Source organism: Drosophila albomicans, chromosome 3, assembly GCF_009650485.2.
Source record: "Drosophila albomicans strain 15112-1751.03 chromosome 3, ASM965048v2, whole genome shotgun sequence".
Lineage (NCBI taxonomy): Eukaryota > Metazoa > Arthropoda > Insecta > Diptera > Drosophilidae > Drosophila > Drosophila albomicans.
In genome coordinates, this window is record NC_047629.2 from 27895375 (window position 1) to 27904402 (window position 9028).

Consider the following 9028-nt stretch of genomic DNA (forward strand, 5'->3'; position numbering starts at 1 on the left):
TGTGCGAAACTCAATAGACTACTGTTTAGAATATATGTTCATATATGTGTGTGTTATTTGTATGCTATCCACAGTTGATTCCCACGCAAGAATGATCCTTCACAAGTATATTGATTTATGGTAAATATAATAAAATATATTTTGCGCTTCGCTCCTTGTGAGGCTGCCACATGTCAGGCACTCGCAGTCGCTGTCTTTCGCTCTCATTCTCGGCAATTCAATGCCTAAAATCCGCTTTCTTTACTCTGGTTATATGGTTATCCACCCACAAACAGTTACGCGTCAAGTTGATATTTTGTTTGTTCTCTTCTTTGCTTATACATTTTTATTTGTTGCACGCGTTTTTTTTGCTACACAATACACAATATACAAAAGACACCCAAAGTGCGATTACTTTATGTGTAGCATACTTTTCAGCGTCTGGCGCCAATTGTGATTCTGGTTTACATTTCGCGTCGAGGGCACTCCATATGTTCGCAATGGTTTGGGGATTGCTTCTCTTGTTGTTGTTGTTGTTGTTGTTGTGGAGTGGGTGCTTAAAAGCTCAGCCAATTGTTGAATATTTTACAGTATTTTATTAGCTTTGTGCTTGCGATTACCACAAGTTTTGTTCGCTGGCTTTTGAAGTGACGCCCTCTCCTGCTGCTTTCCACCTTCTGTTGTTGTTGCTGTTGTCGAAGTTGTTGTAACTCCAACTGTTGTTGTTTTTGTTGGTGTTGTTGTTGTTATTATTGCTGGCGTTGTTTTATGTTTATTTCTCATTAACAACGAGCGAACTGCGCTTTTTTCTGGCCCCATTTTAATGGCCTACGGTCCGTTGATTTTAACGTCTCGTGCCAGTTGCTGTTCTTGTTTTTGTTGTTACCATATTTGCTATTGTTGTTGTTGCTTTGCTGTTGCTGTTGATTTTTTCACAAATTAGTCGCACGAACATTTTGCTGTTGTGGCACTAAATGGCAGGAAAAAGGCGACCGCGACATAGTCCTGCCTGCCTGCTCCCCATTTGCTTGCCTTCTGCCTGCTGCTTGCTGCGATGGCGGCAAATTGTTTGCAACATGCAAAGTGATGGCCCGCAAATAGGCCGACATGGCCAGAGAGCCCAGACACTGCCACACAGCCAGAGAAGAGACCCAGTTCCAGTTCGCGACTAAGCAAACATGCAGGCTCGCATTCAGGCTGAAAGGCAGACAGCCAGTCAGGTAGGTAGGCAGAGGACTGTGTGTGTAGCTTATCTACTGCTCAGCCAGCGTTGTCCTTTCTGTCCTGACAAATACACAAAGCGACATGCCATACACCACAACTACTGCTACTACTTTTCGTACTACTTTCTCTCTCTGTCTCTCTCCCTACTACTCGATTCTTACCTCACTTCAGCAAAATGCTTCGGCTTTTCAGTTTTCCATACGTATGCGCCTTCCTTTCCTTCTCCTCCTCCTCCTCCTTCTCCTTCTCTTGCTCGCTCTTGCAACACATTTGCATGGGGCACGAAATGAATATGGATTTGCTTTTAATTACTGACTCACAGACCGAGAGAGCGAGCAATGAGCCCCCAGGAAAACGACCAGAAACAACAATAATAAAACCATTTTTCGGTTTCTATTTTTGTAGCCGTTTTTTTCTGCTTTGCGGTTTTTGCTGGCATTTTGTATGGATTGTATTGCAGTTATTTTTACCGGTTGAACAGCATCATATTTTAGTAGTTAAATTATGCTGTCGTCGCTTTCGGTCTGTTTTCGTTTTATGCCATTGCCATTGCCATTGCGATTAGTTTGAATTATTCAGCATATTCATAAAAATTGTTGTCTACTGCGCAAGTAGTAAATATAAATATAATATATGTATTTCTGTTTTTGCCTTATTTGCACACTATAAATTATTCAATGTCAACCACAGAAAGACCGTTCAAGCGAAATGCAGTTAAATTTCTGGTTTCAAATTGCATTAAAGATATGGGAAAAACATTGAATATTAAAATAATCGTCTTTAAATCAATATATGTACATATACAAAATTATATTGAAATTTAAATGTAAATTTATTTATGAATATTATAGATGGATATGAAAATATTCGGACTTAATTAATCATATCAGTATCAAAAATGGTCATTTAACATGATAAAACATCAATTTTATTATTATGGTATTAAAATCTCAGAATTTTAATAAACATTTTATATATAAAAATTCTGAAATATTGATTTTATTGGTCTTTTTCTGAGTTATATACATATATGTATATATATATATATATATATATAAATAAATATGATGAAATTACATTTAATTTAAAAGATTATAACATGAAATATTCGATGTCAAAAGTTTTGCTTTTTAATAGTATTTTTAATAATAATGTGCTAAATTGTAAGCATTTAAATCGAAATTTCCTAATTAACAAACGAATCGACTGCCTATGACAATCAACAGCAATAATAATAACTGAATAACCATTTTTTCGTTCATAATCATGTCATTGACAGTAAATAAATATATAACATACATAAATTAAGTGCTTATTTCGTTATGAACTCGTTAAGCGTATTGTCTGAATTATCAATTATAATTGACAAAAGGTTTTAAACGGCTTATTAAAATGTTGAATTTCTGAGAATTTTCTGCAATTCTATGGGATTGAGGCGTATTTACCTAAAAGCATTTTCACGTAGCTGCCAGTCATCTGGCCCATCTCACATTTCTTCCAATTAGTGTGCGATCCCTCTGGAGTCTCTTTTCATCGATATTACCCAGACTCAGGCAGGGCCAGGATATGGCTCGTCATTGCTGGCAAATCGGGGTCAACAACAGAAGCCCAACCCATAAGACACATTTACTTTGCGTTCCTTAACTGAAAATCTTTTTTGGCTAAAGCAAACACACACACAGCCATAAGAAATATGCGCCTAAAAGGTATGCAGCTAACGCACACACATACAAAGATAAAAGCACTGGCCGCAGGCGTTGGCACAACATCTAACCATACCACTTGCCACCTGCCACTTGCCACTTGCTTGCTCCCCCAGCCACGCCCACTTATGCCACCTTCATGTGCCCGTGTAAGTTGCTTAGTCGTGTGGCAAAGTCGCGTACGCGTCGCTTCGTCTTGTGCTCTGTGTGTGTGTGTTTGTGTGCAGTTGTTTAAATATGCATTGGCTTGCATATTTTATAAACTACACGTGCTTTTCAGACTTCACATACTCCCACACACACACACACTCCCATACACACACTCTCACACACAGTCTGACACACGTTGCTAACTCGATAATATTGATTAGTTTATTGGAACGTTGCTAGCGTCACGTGCTGCGGTCCACTCCAAAAGTTTTGTGAATTTCTCAGTATTCGGTTTCCTCAATTTTCAATAGCTCAGGTTGCATAGTTTTTGTCAGTGTCATTGTCAGGGTCGAGAGAAGTGTTTCGACTTACCCATTTAACATGCTACATGCTTTATTCCTTTGTCTCGATCCATTGTTTCCCAGAAAGAGAAACGCGCGCGATTATAAACGCGACGTTTTTTCTTTTTGCGCAAACGTGTGTGTGTGTGTGCGCGTGTGAGCTCTTGACAAATTACAGGTACGTATGAAGGTGTGTATGTTTTTTGCTTGTTACTTGCAAGTATTATCGTATTTGTTGTTGTTGGTTGCTGTATTTTTCACACATTTTGTAGCACACTTTTGGGATGCTGATAAATTGCCCTTTTGTTGAGCATTTTAGATGTACTCCACACGAATATGTCCCGCAAAAGATGATGTGATTTTTCTTGCATTAGATGAATATTTAATATTTCAATTTCATTTCGTGACAGCACGTCGACAAGAGAGAGAGAGATAGTGAGTGAGAGAGAGGGGCAGAGAGTGGGGAGAGAGACTCCCGCTTGACCATTTAATTGCTGCCTCTCAGCATTCTCGTTATCAGCTTGGCTAACCTGCCGCACACACATACACACACGTAGCTCACTTCAACCTCATTCGCACACATGCACTAACAACCCCTTCTTCACTTTGCCCGTCCCCGTCTCGAGTGCGTCATTAGGCGTTGGTTAATGGCTTTTCAGTGTCGCCATTTGCCAGCAACAGCAGCAGCAGCATCAACCATGGTCACGGGGGGGGGGGGGGGCAGGGAAAAATGGCAGCAGCCTGAAAGTATGCAATGCACTGCGAGTGTAAACTCATTTAATATGCTTTATGACGTCATGCGCTAGCTAGCTTTGTTTGTGCTTGCCTTTACGGTTTTTAACTAGGTCCCTACACCTTGCTCTCCGCCCCCCTTCTAGACTCCTTTGCACTGACCTGTGCCCATTGGGCCATGCGACAATTGTGTTTTGGGCTCCTCCGTTGTTATTGTTTCGTTTCGTTTTTTGTGCGCCACGCCTCTTTTGTTTATTGTTGTTTCCATTGTTGTTGGCCTAGCATTGGCCATTTCAAATGCAGGCAGCCTTGGCAGACCTCTCAAAGCGAGAGCCTATAACACTCAAAAATTCTCCTGGCGCCGGGCCATAAGTTTGCCGCTTTTAATAGGCCAGTGAATTGCCAATTTGACAACTCGTTTGTCGTATGTACACAAAGGTTTTTGCAAGAGAACTTTTGAAAAACTAAATACATTTCAATGATTGTAAACCAATTTTAAGCTGTTGAATTTCTATACAAATTTGAAGTGATATTGTTAACACAAATTGTGACTGGACTAACTGGATTGCTAATACATATAATAAACATTCCAACTTTTGTTATAAAATCCTTAATACCCACATTTTATGAAGTCAAGGATTCGTAATTGTGGTATCCTTGGTAATACGACAATAATTATAAGTTTGAAAAGTCATCAAACTTTTTATCCACACCTTGAATAACTTGATTAACTTTTAAATGCAGAATTAATTGGAGGAGCAATTTACAAGTTAGTAACTTTGGACTAATAAAAAAAGGAGAAGGTTGGAAGTCTTTGAAAAATTTTGTTACTCTGTAAATTACGAATAATTATGCAGTCTATCATCAAATGCAACTATATTTTTTACAAGCTCAAAAGATTGGCCAAGCTCAGCAGAGAAAAACGTAAATTTTGTTAAGAGCAATGTTATATTTTTGTTGCCAAAAGCGAATATTCTAAGAGTTTAAATGAAATGTAAATATTTTAAAAAGTTTTTCATTTTCAACAAGTTAATTAAATTCCAACATTGAGCGGATGTTTTCAAAATCAAATTTTTTGTGAAATGCCAGATTTTCTGATTCGATTTGATTGATTGCCGTAGGCGTTTCTCTACTGATTAAGTTAATACCTAGGCGTATACGTTATATTGAAGTAATCACTAGTTTCAATCTATCATTTGCATATTGTATTTTGAAATGTTCCACTATGAAATTGATGAATTACCCTGGACAGGAAAATTTTAGGTTGCTTTTAAGAGCTTTTTTATAGTTATTTTCTAGATAGTTTCATTATCTTTTTTACGATTGTTTGCTCTAGTTGCTGGCGAATTAAAGTGTTACACTTCATTAGAACAGCAAGCATTTGGCGAGGCTTAAAAGTAGACCTATGTTATACTGCGACCGCAGGTCAGTTTTGTGCTGACCTTGTGCTCCTTGTGGTGCTTGCGGTGCTTGGTGGGACAAGCCCTAATGTGGGCCGTGACTTGGTCACGATATTTGAAACGTGTTCACATGGCCCCAAAATGGTTGTTGATGGTCCCGTTGATTACATGTCTCAGCTGCTGACTACGATTGCGGCTCCAAGTGCGATTGTCATTGCCCACGGTTAAACCACTTAGCAATTGGTTATACAATTTTTTGTTTTTTTTTTTTTTTGACGTCTTACAAGTAGTGTTGGGACTAGCCCAGTCTATTGTCTTGGCGTGCTTCCTATGTAAACGTTTCTTGGCCTGGCAAACTGATTCCATTCAGATTAGCCTACTTGGCTCCCCACATTTCGGGGCCTCGAGTCACGTCTTGAATGCTTGTTTACATTGCCGCATATTCCGTTGGGGAAAAGTCGGCCACAAACACAAGCGGACCACAGATTATGGCTAGACTACTTCTACTGCTGCTAGCTGCTCTTTTGGCCTAGCCCTAATGTTGCCTGCCATCGTTAGGAGGATCCCTTGGCACCGTCTGTCCTGCTCACTCCCTCACTCCCTCACTCTCTCGCTCTAGCTCTTGCTCTGTTGCTTTCGTTGTGCTTTTGCTTGTTTGGGGTTTAGTTTAATTTTTGCTCTAGACATTAAATGCCATTAATATATGCACACGCACACACGCAAATGTACACACGCTCACACACACACACACATGCATTGAGTGAATAAACTATTTTCCTACATACACTAGGCATTACTTTACTTTACTTCATTTCACACAAACTCAAATTCCGAGCAACTCCATTTTGCTACCACTTTGCTGTTGCTTCATTTGCTGTTTCTTTTTTTTTTATATTTTTTGTTGTTTTTTCTTTTTTTTTGTTGTTGCCGAGTTAAAGTTTTGGCCGTTTCGGAGCCCGTAGCCGTGGCGAGGCGTTCACTTTTCGTCCCGTTCCGCGATTGACCGTTGCTGCAAGAACTAGCGAACCGACGGACAGACAGACAGCAAAGAGAAATAATAACTGTAATAACGGAAACCGCTGTCGCTATCTCGGTCTGTGCTTCTGCTCTGTTTTCTAGACGTCCGTTAGCGTGCAGGCTGAGCAACAAACTGTTGTCGCTAGTGCCCAAAAAAACCCAAGTGCGTGCCTCGAGCCTCGTGTAAAGCTCCTTGCTTCGTTCGTGTTCGTGTTCGGCTTCGTGTTCGTGCTCGAGCTCTGCTGCACTCGTGTAAGTGTTTGTGTTTTTGGCGATTGTATTTTATTGGGCTTTCGCCACACACTGAAAACACGTGCCGAGCTTGAGCTTTTCGCGTTTGGCAGCCCAGCACGTGAGGCCGAATCATCGCGATTCTCAACAAGTGGAAAGCTTTCGATGCGCCATTAATTAGCGCCCCTGCTAATTGAATTTTCATGGCTACCGAAATGAAGATAAAAAGCTTGCTGCGAACTAAAACAAAACAGCAAAGAGAACAACAAAAACCAAAAAAAAAAGAACTTTAATTTAGCCTCAACCTGTTGACCACTAAGGCAGCGTGCCTAGCATATTATGGGTGACGGGAGGCGGTGGGGGAGGCCGAAAGCGAAGGTGGAAAGCAATAAAGCAATAAAGCTTTCATTGCATGCTGGCTTTTGTCCTTAGAGTTTGCAAATAGTTTTCTGCAACATCAAGGACCTTGCCTTGCTCTTGAAACTGGCAACAAGCAACGAGCCAAAGCGGTTGAAATATTTATGCATTCATAAGGTCGCCGAAGCAATTTGTCCGCTCAGCTGGCACAAAACATACACACGTACACACATAGACTTTGTAAGTGTTAGTTCACCAAGGCATAATATTTTCGGTTTTAATACTTTGTCAAGGACGAGGTGGTGGCGAAACTTTGCAGTTTTCACTACAAATGCCTATAATTGAAATATAATTGGAATATAATTGAATGCGGTATATATTGAGGTGTCGGCATGCCACAATAATTTGAAGCAAAAGATTCTTCTGGAGGTTCACCCTCAGGTTTAAGCAGCTGAAGTATAGAGTAAACATTTCAAGTTGTAAACTCTCTTTATTCCATTTACTTTATTGGAATTTAAAATGTAACTGAAATTGGGCGAGCTTTCAATTCGAAACTCTGCAGCGCCATCTATCGCATGAACATGCCAACAAATGAGCTTTTGTATGCGAAGTTATTAATCAGTTAATGCTTGAGATGTCGTTTCAAACTTATGTTTCACTACAATTCGTATAAGCTAAGCATTTAGAAAAGGGTTTACAAAATTAGAAATTTGTAAATAACATAAATAAATATTTTTTCAGAAACGCAAATATCATAAGCATGTTGTTTGGAGATGGTTTACTGTGAAACCTGTTGCATAGTATGTTAGATAGTCTATTGTTAATACTGCAATTGCTAACTTTAGATTGTAAAAATATTCAACTCATGGTCAATGAAACAATCTTGCATCTTTTAGAATTTGATGAACTTGTAATCGTATAAGGTGCAAACTTTGTTTTAAAAACAGAATACATTTTATTTATTTATTTATTAAATAAATTCCAGCATGTAAGAAATTTATTTATTAATACCGCATATAAACCTGCAAAATAAAAAAATATAACTACTTTCCCTTTCACTCAACTGAACGGATTAATCTTACATCCTAATTTTATTACTTTAAGTAAATTATACACAAAAAGCTTAAAATTGGAGTATTTATTTATATGATAAACAAAAAAGGTAAATATTAAAATTGATTCTATACACAACTGTATATGTTACAATGTAACTCTTCTTATCATTATAAACCTTACACGAATAACTTAATGTGACAGTATATCTATTAATGATTAAATACTTTAAACAAATAGTTATTTTTCCCTGTATGTATATTAATTTTTAAGTAATTTTGCAAACTATGTTTGAATTAAGTAAAAGGAGAAAAGAAACCCATCACCCAGGCAGGTTGATAACCTTCGTCAACAGATTGTTAAGGATAATGGAAACAATTTATTAGCCACCCCACGAATTTCACAAGCCAAAGCAGCAAGAAGCGAAAACCTCAAGCGAAACCTGGCAATGGAGGCGATGATGAGAACGTCTAGAGAACAAAGCTGAAGCTGATGAACTCCCAAAATGAAAAGTGTCTGATAGTAAATATTTACAGAGTAAAATGTTTACACTATCGATTTGCGGTTTCTAGAGAGACAAAAAAAGCAACAAAGCGTGCAACAAAACCCAACTGACCGCAAGACTAACAAATTTTGAGGCAACAACAAAGCAAAACAAAATAAAAAATCAAAAATCAAAAAGAACAATCTCACGAAATTTACGAGCTTGTGTTTTTGTTGTTATTTACAGTGTTGGTTTTGCATCCTGTTGTGGATTAGCACTTTCAACCGAAAACGATATTAAAGACGAGTTAAAACCCATGATTGATGGCCACTACGACTACGAATAAATAAATAAATG

At 38.4% G+C, this 9028-nt stretch overlaps 1 protein-coding gene across 2 annotated transcripts in view; it reads right to left on the minus strand.

The window, feature by feature from the left end:
• The window catches only part of LOC117570021 (probable serine/threonine-protein kinase DDB_G0282963), a 29569-nt gene extending 24536 nt beyond the window's left edge, over positions 1-5033 (minus strand). For both annotated transcript variants that reach the window (XM_034251438.2, XM_034251437.2), the window contains exon 1: positions 3429-5033. The gene's annotated coding sequence lies outside the window, so the exon portion shown is untranslated. The remainder of the gene's footprint in view (positions 1-3428) is intronic.
• Positions 5034-9028: the final 3995 nt, after the last annotated feature.